We start from the raw sequence: 11,050 nt of genomic DNA, 5'->3' as shown, positions 1-11,050 counted from the left end.
TTTGTCTCTTGTGTCTGTTCATTCTCCACCACCCCTGGCACGGTCCCCAATAATAGTCATGACATTTTGAATTCTTTCCTCTCAATTTTGAGACTAAAGCAAGGTTTTTACTGTCATCATTTCATTCTCACATTTTAATGAAGATCTACCTATTATAATAAGGCCAGAAAAATAAAATAAAGCCTATTGTTTTTTTTTGAAAAGGAGTAAAACCTTCTTTACTTCCAGATGACATGAGGGTTTAGTTAGAAATCCTTATGGCATCTACAAAAAATCTATTTGAACTAATAATTAAACTGAGCAAGACCACACTATAAAAAGACAACACTAGGCTGGGCATGGTCGCCCACACCTGTGATCCCAGCACTGTGAGAAGCAAAGTAGAAAGATTGTTTGCGCCCAAGTGTTACAGACCAGGAGTCTTGAGCCCAGGAGTTACAGGCCAGCCTGGGCAGCAAAGTGAGACCCCATCTCTATGAAAAAAATTTTAAAACATTAACTGGACATGGTGGCATCTGCCTGTAGTCCCAGCTACTCGGAAGGCTGAGCTTGAAGGATTGCTTGAGTCTGGGTAGATGAAGCTGCAGTGATCTGTAATCACACCATTGCATTCCAGTCTGGGTGGCAGAGAGACCTTGTCTCTAAATAAGTAAATAAATAAATACATAATTTTAAAAAAGACAATACTTAAAAATGAATTATAATTCTGCATACTGACAACAAATAATACCACTTTCAAGTATCAATAATATTGATAGCATTAATGAGAAATTTAACAAAGATGTAGAAAATGCATAAATGCATACAATCAGAAAGTAAAATATTTTCTGAAATAAGTAAAAATGTCTTAAATAATTGGAGAGATATGTCCATGGTGTTGAAACCTCAGTATTCTTAATATTCAATTATCTTCATTATGTAGATACAACAAAATGCAAGTCATAAGCTCCAGTTAGCATTTTTTATTAGAAATATAAATGCATATGTACAAGACATAGATTTTCCAAAGCAATCCTAAAATCAAAGTACAAATTTGAAGCACTTTCACCATCTGACTTAAAGTTGAACTATAAAAAGATTCAGGATTCAAGACAGTGGGTTACTGCCCTAAAGATCAATCAAAATGTTGGCAGAACAGAATATACACCCAAGAAATAAGATCAAAGCAAAAAGCACAAAACAATTCAATGGATGATGAAAATCTTTTCATAAAATATTTTATAACAGCTGGATAGTTATATGGAGAAAACACAGAGCATATATAGTAACTGGGCTGTGTAGCCATATGGGTAGATAAAATATAGAAAAAAACAAAAGTAACATTGAGCAAATGGAAAGCCACATGGCATATATATACATATATATACATACATATACATACACATATATGTATGCGTGTGCGTATATATGTATATATTCTTTGACCCTCTATTGGAGATTGATCTTAACTTAAAATCCAAACTAACGAGCTTTCCAAAAGAAAATAAGGACCGTGTTTTTATGACCTGAGATAGTTAAAGTTATTTAGGCAGTACACAGAAAGCACTGGCCATCAATAAATTTTACCTTATTAAAATTCTGCTTATATAAAACTTTGTCAAAAATAAATAGGCAAGAAATAATCAGGAAGAAAATATTCACAAACATACCTGACAAAAAACACTGATACATTGGTAATAAAGAAAAATTATACCTCAACATTAAAAGGACAAAAAACTCGTATTATGAGTGGGGTAATGATTTAAACAGGCACTTAACAGGAAGAAGTACGAATGACCAATATACACATGAGAGAGTACTTAAAGACATTTGCCATTAGGTAATTGCAAATTAAATCTAGAGTGAAATATCGCTGTATAGCCACCAGGGAACTACATGTTGAGGAGTGAAGCAACCAGAACCCTTTTGATGTGTGTAAAGTACACAAGCACTGCAGAAAGACGGTCTTTCAGTTTCTTATTAAGTTAAACATGCACCTGTTCTATAACATAGCAATCTCACACCTAGATAAATAAAAATGCTGCCAACAAAATGGAAATAGTAGTTCAATTAGTGACATCTTAAACCTGGAAAAAGTGTCCCTGACCCGGGGAATATATACAAACTGTAAGATAAATTCATGCTGTGGAATATTTCTTAGTAATATAATGGAGTGAATTTCTGATCTGCAATATGAAATGGATTAATTTTAAGATGCTTATCCTGGGCAAAGTGCAGTGGCTCACACCTATAATCCCAGCATTTTGGTGGTCAAGGCGGGAGGCTTCCTTGAGCTCAGGAATTTGAGACAAGCCTGGGCAACATAGCAAGACCTCATCTCTCCTAAAATAATAATAATAAAAAAATAGCTGGATTTGGTGGCACATGCCTGTAGTCCTATGTACTCAGGAGGCTGAGGTGGGAGGAGGGCTTGAGCCTAGGAGATTGAGGCTATAGTGAGCCATGATTGTGCTACTGCACTCCAGCCTGGGAGACAAGTGTTGGGCCCTTTCTCAAAAACAAAAACAAAACAAAACAAAAAAGATGCTTATCCTGAGTAAAACAAATAAGATACAAAGACTACATAATTATGACTCAATTAGTATGAACATTTAGGGGAGGTTATATTAATCTCTGGTGGAAAAATAATGAGGACATTGTTTATATTCATAGTATGAGTAAAAGTATTTGAATGAGAATGAGCATAAGGAAATGTTTTAGGATGATAATAAAGTTCTTTATTTGGATGAGTTTGCTTTACACAAGTGTACATACTATCAAATTCATCAAGTGGTACAATAAAGATTTGCAAATTTTCCCATAAGTAAATTTTCCTAGAAAAGAAAATTTGTAAGAAAACATTATATTAAAATGTGCATAATAATATTCTAGGAAGAAATATATGAAGTCAGAAAGTTACTCTGAATTTTTTTTTTTAAAAAAGAAGCAAGATTGATTGATGGATATGTAGTGGTATAGATAAATAGACAGATATGTGATAAAGTATATGTGGTAAAAATATAATTGTAGAATATAAATTATACAGTGTATGCTCTTACACACCAATGGAATTAAACTAGAAAAATTCCAAAATACATACAGACTAAACAACACACTTCTAAATAATGCATAGACCAAAGATGAAATCTCAAGAGAACTTTTTAAAATTTTAAAAGTTAAAACAGAAGTATGACATTAAATTTGTGGAATGCAGTGAAAGCAGTGCTTACTGATAAATGTGTAGCATTGAAAGTAAAACAGTCTAATTTTAATAATCTTATCTTCTCCCTTTAAAACTAGAAAAAGAAAAGCAAATTACATTCAAAATAATCAAGATAAAATAATAAAATAATTAAAACATAAATCAATGACATCAAAACAGAAAATTAGTAGGAAAAATCAAAAGAACCAAAAACTGGTTCTTTGGAAAGATCAGTGAAACAGATAAGTCTATCCAAGCTAACTCAAAGAGAAAAGAGAAGACACAATTACTAATAACAGAAGTGACACAGGGAACATCATTACAGATCCCATGGATATCAAAAGGAAAATAGAGAAATAGTATGAACAAGTCAATGCCTACACTTTGAATAACCTTGATGAAATTGACCAATTTCTTAAATGACACAATCTGCTAATACATAGGAAGAAATAGACAATGTGAATAGGGCTTGATATGGTCTGGCTCTGTATCCCCACCAAAATCTCATCTCAAGTTGTAATCCCCATAATCCCCATGTGTTGAGGGAGAGACCAGGTGGGAGATGATGATTGAATCACAGGGGTGGTTTCTCCCATGCTGTTCTCATGATAGTGAGTTCTCACAAAATCTGATGGTTTTATAAGTGTTTGACAGTTCCTCCTTCACAAGCACTCACTCTCCTGTCTCCTGGTGAACAAGGTGCCTGCTTCTCCTTCTGCCATGATTTTAAGTTTCCTGAGGCCTCCTCAGCCATGCAGAACTGTGAATCAATGAAGCCTCTTTTGTTTATAAATTACCCAGTCTTGAGTAGTATCTTTATTGCAATGTGAAAATAGACTAATACAGGGCTTTATCTACTAGAGTAATTAAATCAGTATTTATTAACCTGCTAAACCAGAAACACCAGAACAGATGCGTCGCTGGTGAATCCTACAAAACATTTAATGAAGAAATTATGAAAGTCCTCTATAATCTCATTTATAGTATAGAAGCAGAGGGATTATTTCTAACTTATTCTATGAGGCCAGCATAGCCCCAATACCAAAACTGAACAAAGACCTTATCAAAAAAAAAAAAAAAAAGAAAAAAAAAGAAAAAGAAAAAAACTACAGACGAGTATCTTTCAGTATCTGTTAAGATGCAAAATTCTTAATTCTTGAATTACTGAATTCAACAATTTAGGGAAAGAATTATACACTGTTGTGGGAATCAGGAGACTAGAGAGACCAATAGGTGGTACAGGAGGACTTTACTGAGTGAACTCAGACCCAGCAGATTAACATCCAAACACTGGGCCCAGAACAAAGATGGCACTTGACTTTTATACACACTTCTAAAAGGCGGTAGGCTAACTTGAAACAAGCTTACAGTGGTGCAAAGCACAGTGGCATGAAAGTAAGGATACAGAGGCAGAACAAAGGCAGTTAATCAAATTGTAAAAGGTGCATAACTCAGGATTACATGTAACTCTTGCTCTGTGGCCCAGATGGCTGTCATCTAGGCTTACTCTAGTGCCTTGCATGGGCTTATCTCATAACCTTTGCCATGGCGCCTAGATGGCTGCCGTCCAGGCCAGCTCAGCTCAGGCATGTCTTATAAACTTCATTGTACTACTCAGATAAAAAAAAATACTTGAAGTTACTAGTTACAGAAAACAGGAATCTATAACCTTATAAAACTTGCAGAGCAAGGTACAATCACATGGAGGGGGGTGGGATTTGAGGGGGAAATTACAAAGGAGAGAGGAAAATTTATTTTTTCTTATCCTTATATTGAGGGAGTGCCGGTGGAATCTCCAAAGCTCATTGTTTTGAGCCTTAGCTTCCTAGATAATGTTATTAAGATGTCACCTGGGTCCAGGCTTTGCCTGTTACTATCTTTGGGATGAGTCAGCCTAATATAGAAAGCCTGTTTTCCTTTTTTTTAAGTTTATTTTTCTTTCTTTCTTTCCTGCCTCAACACCATTACCAAATTAGACTTATTCCAGGCATTTAAGGCTAGCTCAACATTGAAAATTAGATTAATGTAATCCATTACATCAACAGAGTGAAAAAGAAACATCACATGATCATATCAACAGAACCAGAAAAAGCACTTAATAAAATTCAAAACCAATTTCTGATAAAAGCAATTAGCAAATTATAAATAGACAGTGAATTCCTCAAGTTGATAAGCACATTTACGAAAAAAAAAAAAAAAAAAAACACAGTTAAAATTATAATTAATTGTGAGAAACTAAAATATTTCTCCCTAAACTCAGAAACATGACAAGGATGTTCTCTCACCACTTATTCTCAACATATACTTAAAGTCTTAGCTAACAATTAGAAAAGAAAAGAAATTAAATGAATACTGATTCAAAAAGAATAAATAATGCTGTCTTTGCAGATGAATGATTATCTATGTAGAAAATCTTAAAGAATTGAAAACAATTGCAAAACTATGAAGCAATTATAGTAAGTCACAGAGTACAAGGTTAACATACTAAAAAGAAAAGCCAATCACTTTTCTATATACCAGTAATAAACAAGTAGAACTTGAAATTAAAAACTAAATACCATTTACACTGGCACCCTAAGAAACAAAACCCTTGTAAATCTAACAAAAGATGTACAAGATCTATATAAAGAAAACTCCAAAATTCTCATGAAAGACATCAAAGAAGAAATGCTTAGAGAGATATTTCAAGCTCATGAATAAAGATTCAATATCACCAGGATATCAGTTCATCTGATTTTAATGTGTAGATTTAACTAAATTCCAACCAAAGTTTTAGCAAATTATTTTGTGGATATTGGCAAACTAATTTTGAAGTTTATATGGAAAGGGAAAAGACCCAAATTAGCCAATATAATATTGCACGAGATGGAAAAAGTTAAAGGACTGACATTGCCTGTCTTCAAGACTTAATATAAGACTATAGCAGTGAAGACAGTGTTGGTACTGCTAAAATAATAGACATATATATTAATGGAATGGAAGAGTGAGCCCAGAAATAGATCAACATTAATTTAGTTAATCAATCTTTGACAAGGAACAAAGGAAATGCAATGGATAAAAGGTGTTCTTCTTTACAAATGATCCTGGGACAAATGAAAAGCCATATGGAAAAAAAAGAAAAGAGAAGAGAGAAGAGAAGAGAAGAGAAGAGAAGAGAAGAGAAGAGAAGAGAAGAGAAGAGAAGAGAAGAGAAGAGAAGAGAAGAGAAGGGAAGGGAAGGGAAGGGAAGGGAAGGGAAGGGAAGCGAAGGGAAGGGAAATGGAGGGGAGGGGAAGGGAGGAGAGGGGAGGAGAGGAGAGGAGAGAGAAGAGAGAAGAGAAAAAGGAAGGAAGGAGAGAGAAAGAAAAGAGAAAGAGGGAGGAAGGAAGGAAGGAAGGAAAGAAGGGAGGGAGGGAGGGAGGGAAAGAAAAGAAAAGGCTGGGTGCAGTGGCTCACACCTGTAATCCCAGTGCTTTGGGAGACTGAGGCAGGCAGATCACAAGGTCAGGATATCAAGACCATCCTGGCTAACACAGTGAAACCCCATCTCTACTAAAAATACAAAAAAATTAGCCAGGCATGGTGACAGGTGCCTGTAGTTCCAGTTTTCAGGAGACTGAGGCAGCAGAATGGCATGAACCCGGAGGGCAGAGCTTGCAGTGAGCCGAGATTATGCCACTGCACTCCAGTCTGGGCAACAGAGTGAGACTCCAGTTGAAAAAAAAAAAAAAAAAAAAAAAAGAAGGAAAGAAAAAAAGAAAAGAAAGACAGAGAGAGGAAAGAAATAAACTGGACCTTACACACTTCACAAAAATTAACTCAAAATTAACCATAGACCTAATTCTAAAATACAAAATTATACAAATACTTGAAGATAACATAAAAGAATAGGTACGGCGATGTCTTTCCAGATATAACTCCAAAAGCACAATCCATGGAATAAATTATCAATAAGCTGAAATTCATTAAAATTAAAATCTTCTGCTTTATGAAAGACACTGCTAAGGAAATGAGAAGACAAGCCACAAACTCAAAGAAAATATTTGCAAAAGATATATGTGATAAAGGATTGTTATCCCAAATACATACAGAATCTTCCAATAGCAACAACTGAATAAAAAAATGCACAAAATACCTGAACAGACACCTCACCAGAAAATACATACAGAGGGAAAGCAAACATATGAAAAGATGCTCCACATCCTATGTCATCAGGGAACTGCAATTTAAAACAAGAATGAGATTCACTACACATATATTAGAACAAACACAATCCAAAGCACTAATGACAACCAATGGTGTTAAGGATGTAGAGCAATATGAACTCTCATTAATTGCTAGTGGGAATATAGAATGGTTCTTGTCTTAAGAACCATTTGTTCTTAAATGGTGGACAGAAAGCAAGCAAGATATTTTTGTGTCTCTTCTTATAAGGGTACTAATCCCATCATGAGGGTCCTACCCTTATGCCATCATCTGAACATAATTATCTATCAAAAGCCCCACCTCTAAATACCATCACATTGGGGATTAGCCCTTCAGTGTATGAATTTTTGGGGGGACAAAGTTGAGTCCATAGCAGCTACTTGAGAAGACATTTGGCATTTTCCTAAGCATGCTGTTGTTACAATCCAACAATTGTGCTTTTTGGTATTTATCCAAATGATTTAAAAACTTATTTCCACACAAAATCCTGCACAAAGAAGTTTATAACAGTTTTATACACAATTGCCAAAACTTTGAAGTAATCAAAATGTCCTTCAAGATGAATGAGCAAATAAACTGTGTCTCATCCAGACAAAGGAATATTCTTCAGTACTGAAAAGAAGTGAACTCTCAAGCCAATGAAAAGACTTAGAGGAAACTTAAATGAATAATATTAAGTGAAAGACGGCCATTTGAAAATGCTGCATGCTGCATTATTCCAACTATATGATATTCTGGAAACCCCAGCATTATTTTACCTATGGTTTATGTCCTTTCTCTTCCTCCCTCCCTACCACTTCTCCATTCACATCTGGAGACAAAACACCGTCTCTCCCATGAGGGATTTCTCAGAATTCTGGTCTTAGGTTTTCAGATATTTCATTTTTGAACTCACTTTTGTGTTATCTTTAGGCATGACTTCCAGGAAGAAGAAAAACAGGGGCCTATTATTTTTTATGCCATGTCTTCAGGAAATGAAAGTTTCTAAATTTGGTTTATTTTTAATGCTATTTAAATAAATTTTCTATTGTCAGTTTAATACCATCTACTACCAGATTGCTCCTCCTTATTTGAAAATTTTGCCCAGAACCAAATTTGTTACACTGTTCTTATTTTTTTAAAGATGTTTTAGGACTTTAATGTTCTTTACATATTCAACATAAAATACTGACAATAGATAAACAATAGGGGAAAGACTTTTCAGCAAAGTATCACTCTCGTCCTCAAACATTACAAAGAAAACAGTCAAGAGAACAAAGTATAAGGTAATTTAACAGAAATGCTTAGCTTAATGGCATAATTGAAAAACAACCAACCAATCAACTTTCTCTTCTACTTACGGAAAGAACAGTAAAAATAAATCAAGAACTTCTAGATCTTATTCATAAAACAGCTTAGAAAGAGGAAGGGGAAGACTGGGGAGGGGGTGAAACTGTTGCTAATGGAGTAACGCACAAAGTCAAGGATTTAATAAATTCTAAAAGTGTCTACATGTATCACTGATAACCATATTATTAGAAATATAAATGTATAGAAATATAAAGTATATGGTATTAAAAACAGACCTTGCTAATATAAACATATATAAAGTATGTCACTTCTCTTGTAATAACAGCATAAAGATCGATTTACAGTTTGCCCTTTGCCTGGTACTCTTAAACCACTCCTCCAGTGGTCAATATTGACCTTGAATCAACAGCTGCTGAACCAAGGAGACCCCACAGATGTCTAGATTCAGCACCTAGAGGGCCCCACCTATGCTCTATGCTGGGTGTTCCCATGACTCCAGAAATAATTAATTGCAACTTGCATTATTAAGTCCACAGGCAAGTTTGAAATCTAACTAGAAATAGTAGCAGCAAAGGCAAAACAAGTGGGAATTTGTTAGAAAAGCAACAAAATTTCTTAAAATGCTTCCAGTTCAAGTCAGAATTAAGGTGAACATTATGTCCCATCAGCTTTACAGAGCTGTAGATGTTTTGCTGTTGTTCTTTCAAGAAAGAAGAGTCTACAATAAACATGTTCATTTGAGAAAAATACTGTGTGTGTGGCTACTGTGTGTAGCCATCCCCAATTTACTTTAAACTTTGTATGTTGTTCAAGAACAGAGTTTATCCTGGATAGGATGTGTTCATAGCTGATGCATCTCCCAAAAATTTTTCATGAAGGTGGCCAGTTTCTGAACATCTTCAATCATGACAGCGTTATACTGAGAGGCCTGGATGCCTCCCACAGACCTATGCCTTTTCAAGGACAATATAATGAGTTCAAGAGCTTTCTCAAGAAATCTTTTTTCTAGAGCATCATCTCCTTTGACATTGCCAATGCAGAAAGGAATATTCATCTTGCTTCTATTTGGGGGCTCCACTGGACATACGTAGAATCCTTGAGAATTATCAATAATCTCATAAATCATTTGAGATTTGAGATTTGATGGAACTAAGTTTCTCCATGGCCGTGGCACCTCCACTGTTTTTAATCCACTCCAGGACCAAGCCCATGATGTAGATGCTGAAACATAGAGGCCTGTTGTACAAGGAGCTGTTTCCAGCCTGCACCTTGTATTCCAGGACCGAGGGGCACTCTCGAAGGGCAAACTCCAGCAGGTTATCAGGGACAATCACCATGGTGACTGCAGCAGAGCCAACATTCTTCTGGGTACCAGCAAAAATCACATCAAACTTGGAAACATCCACTGGCGTGGACAGGAAGTTTGAGGACGTGTCACAAACCAGGACTGCTCCCTTGATATCGGGTATAAAGTCAAACTCCACACCATGCACCGTCTCATTTGCTCAATAGTACACGTAGGAGGCAGCCAGGTTGAGGTTCCAGGTGCTTGGATCTGGAATTTTTGTATAACTCCCAAGTTTAGGGTGAACAATATTTATAGTCCCAAACTTCTTGGCTTCTGCAGCCTTAGCTGATGAAGCTCCTGTCACCACGTAGTCCACACACCTTCCTGCTTTCAAGTCAGTCAGGTTTAAGGGGACAGCACTGAACTGGCCGGACCCACCTCCTTGCACAAAAATCACCTTATAGTTATCTGGAACGGCTAGCAATTCCCACACAAGATTCTCTGTATTGTTAATAATCTTGGCAAAATCTGATGACCTGTGACTCATTTCAAGAACACTAATGCCAACTCCTTTGTAGTCTAATAATTCCTTTTGTATCTCTAACAACACTGAGTGCGGCAGCTTAGCGGGACCAGGCCCAGAGTTGACCACCTGCCTCGAGGAGTCCATAGTGCGTCGGCGAGGGCTGCGAGTCAGCCAACGAGGACCGAACACGTAAATGGCTAGCGTTCCCGGCCACTGCGGTGAGAGTCTACACTGTTCTTATTTTTTCAGTTTCAGATATTTACCAACAGTGCTTCTCCAAGTGTTGGACAAATAGAATTTATTTGAACTTACAGATTTTGACATGCTTGTTTACAACCATCTTTTCGATTTGAATGTCATTCTAGTTTATGGGGGAAGTATGAAATGAAAAGTATTCTTAAAAATGTTTTATTGGCTCATACCTGTAATCCCAGTACTCTGAGATGTTGAGGTGGGCAAAACATTTGAGGTCAGGAGTCCGAGACCAGCCTGATCAACAGGGTGAAACCCTGTCTCTACTAAAAAAAAAAAAAAAAAAAAAAAAAAAAAAAAAAAAAAAAAAAAAAAGCAAGGGGTGGGG

General features: G+C 35.9%; 1 pseudogene; it reads right to left on the bottom strand.

Moving 5' to 3' along the window:
* Positions 1 to 9,497: 9,497 nt before the first annotated feature.
* LOC108533760 (phosphoserine aminotransferase pseudogene) lies at positions 9,498 to 10,633 on the bottom strand (annotated as a pseudogene).
* Between the last annotated feature and the right edge of the window lie 417 nt (positions 10,634 to 11,050).

This window comes from Rhinopithecus bieti, unplaced genomic scaffold, assembly GCF_001698545.2.
Source record: "Rhinopithecus bieti isolate Rb0 unplaced genomic scaffold, ASM169854v2 scaffold_11404, whole genome shotgun sequence".
Classification (NCBI taxonomy): domain Eukaryota; kingdom Metazoa; phylum Chordata; class Mammalia; order Primates; family Cercopithecidae; genus Rhinopithecus; species Rhinopithecus bieti.
This window is presented reverse-complemented; position numbering and strand designations above follow the sequence as displayed.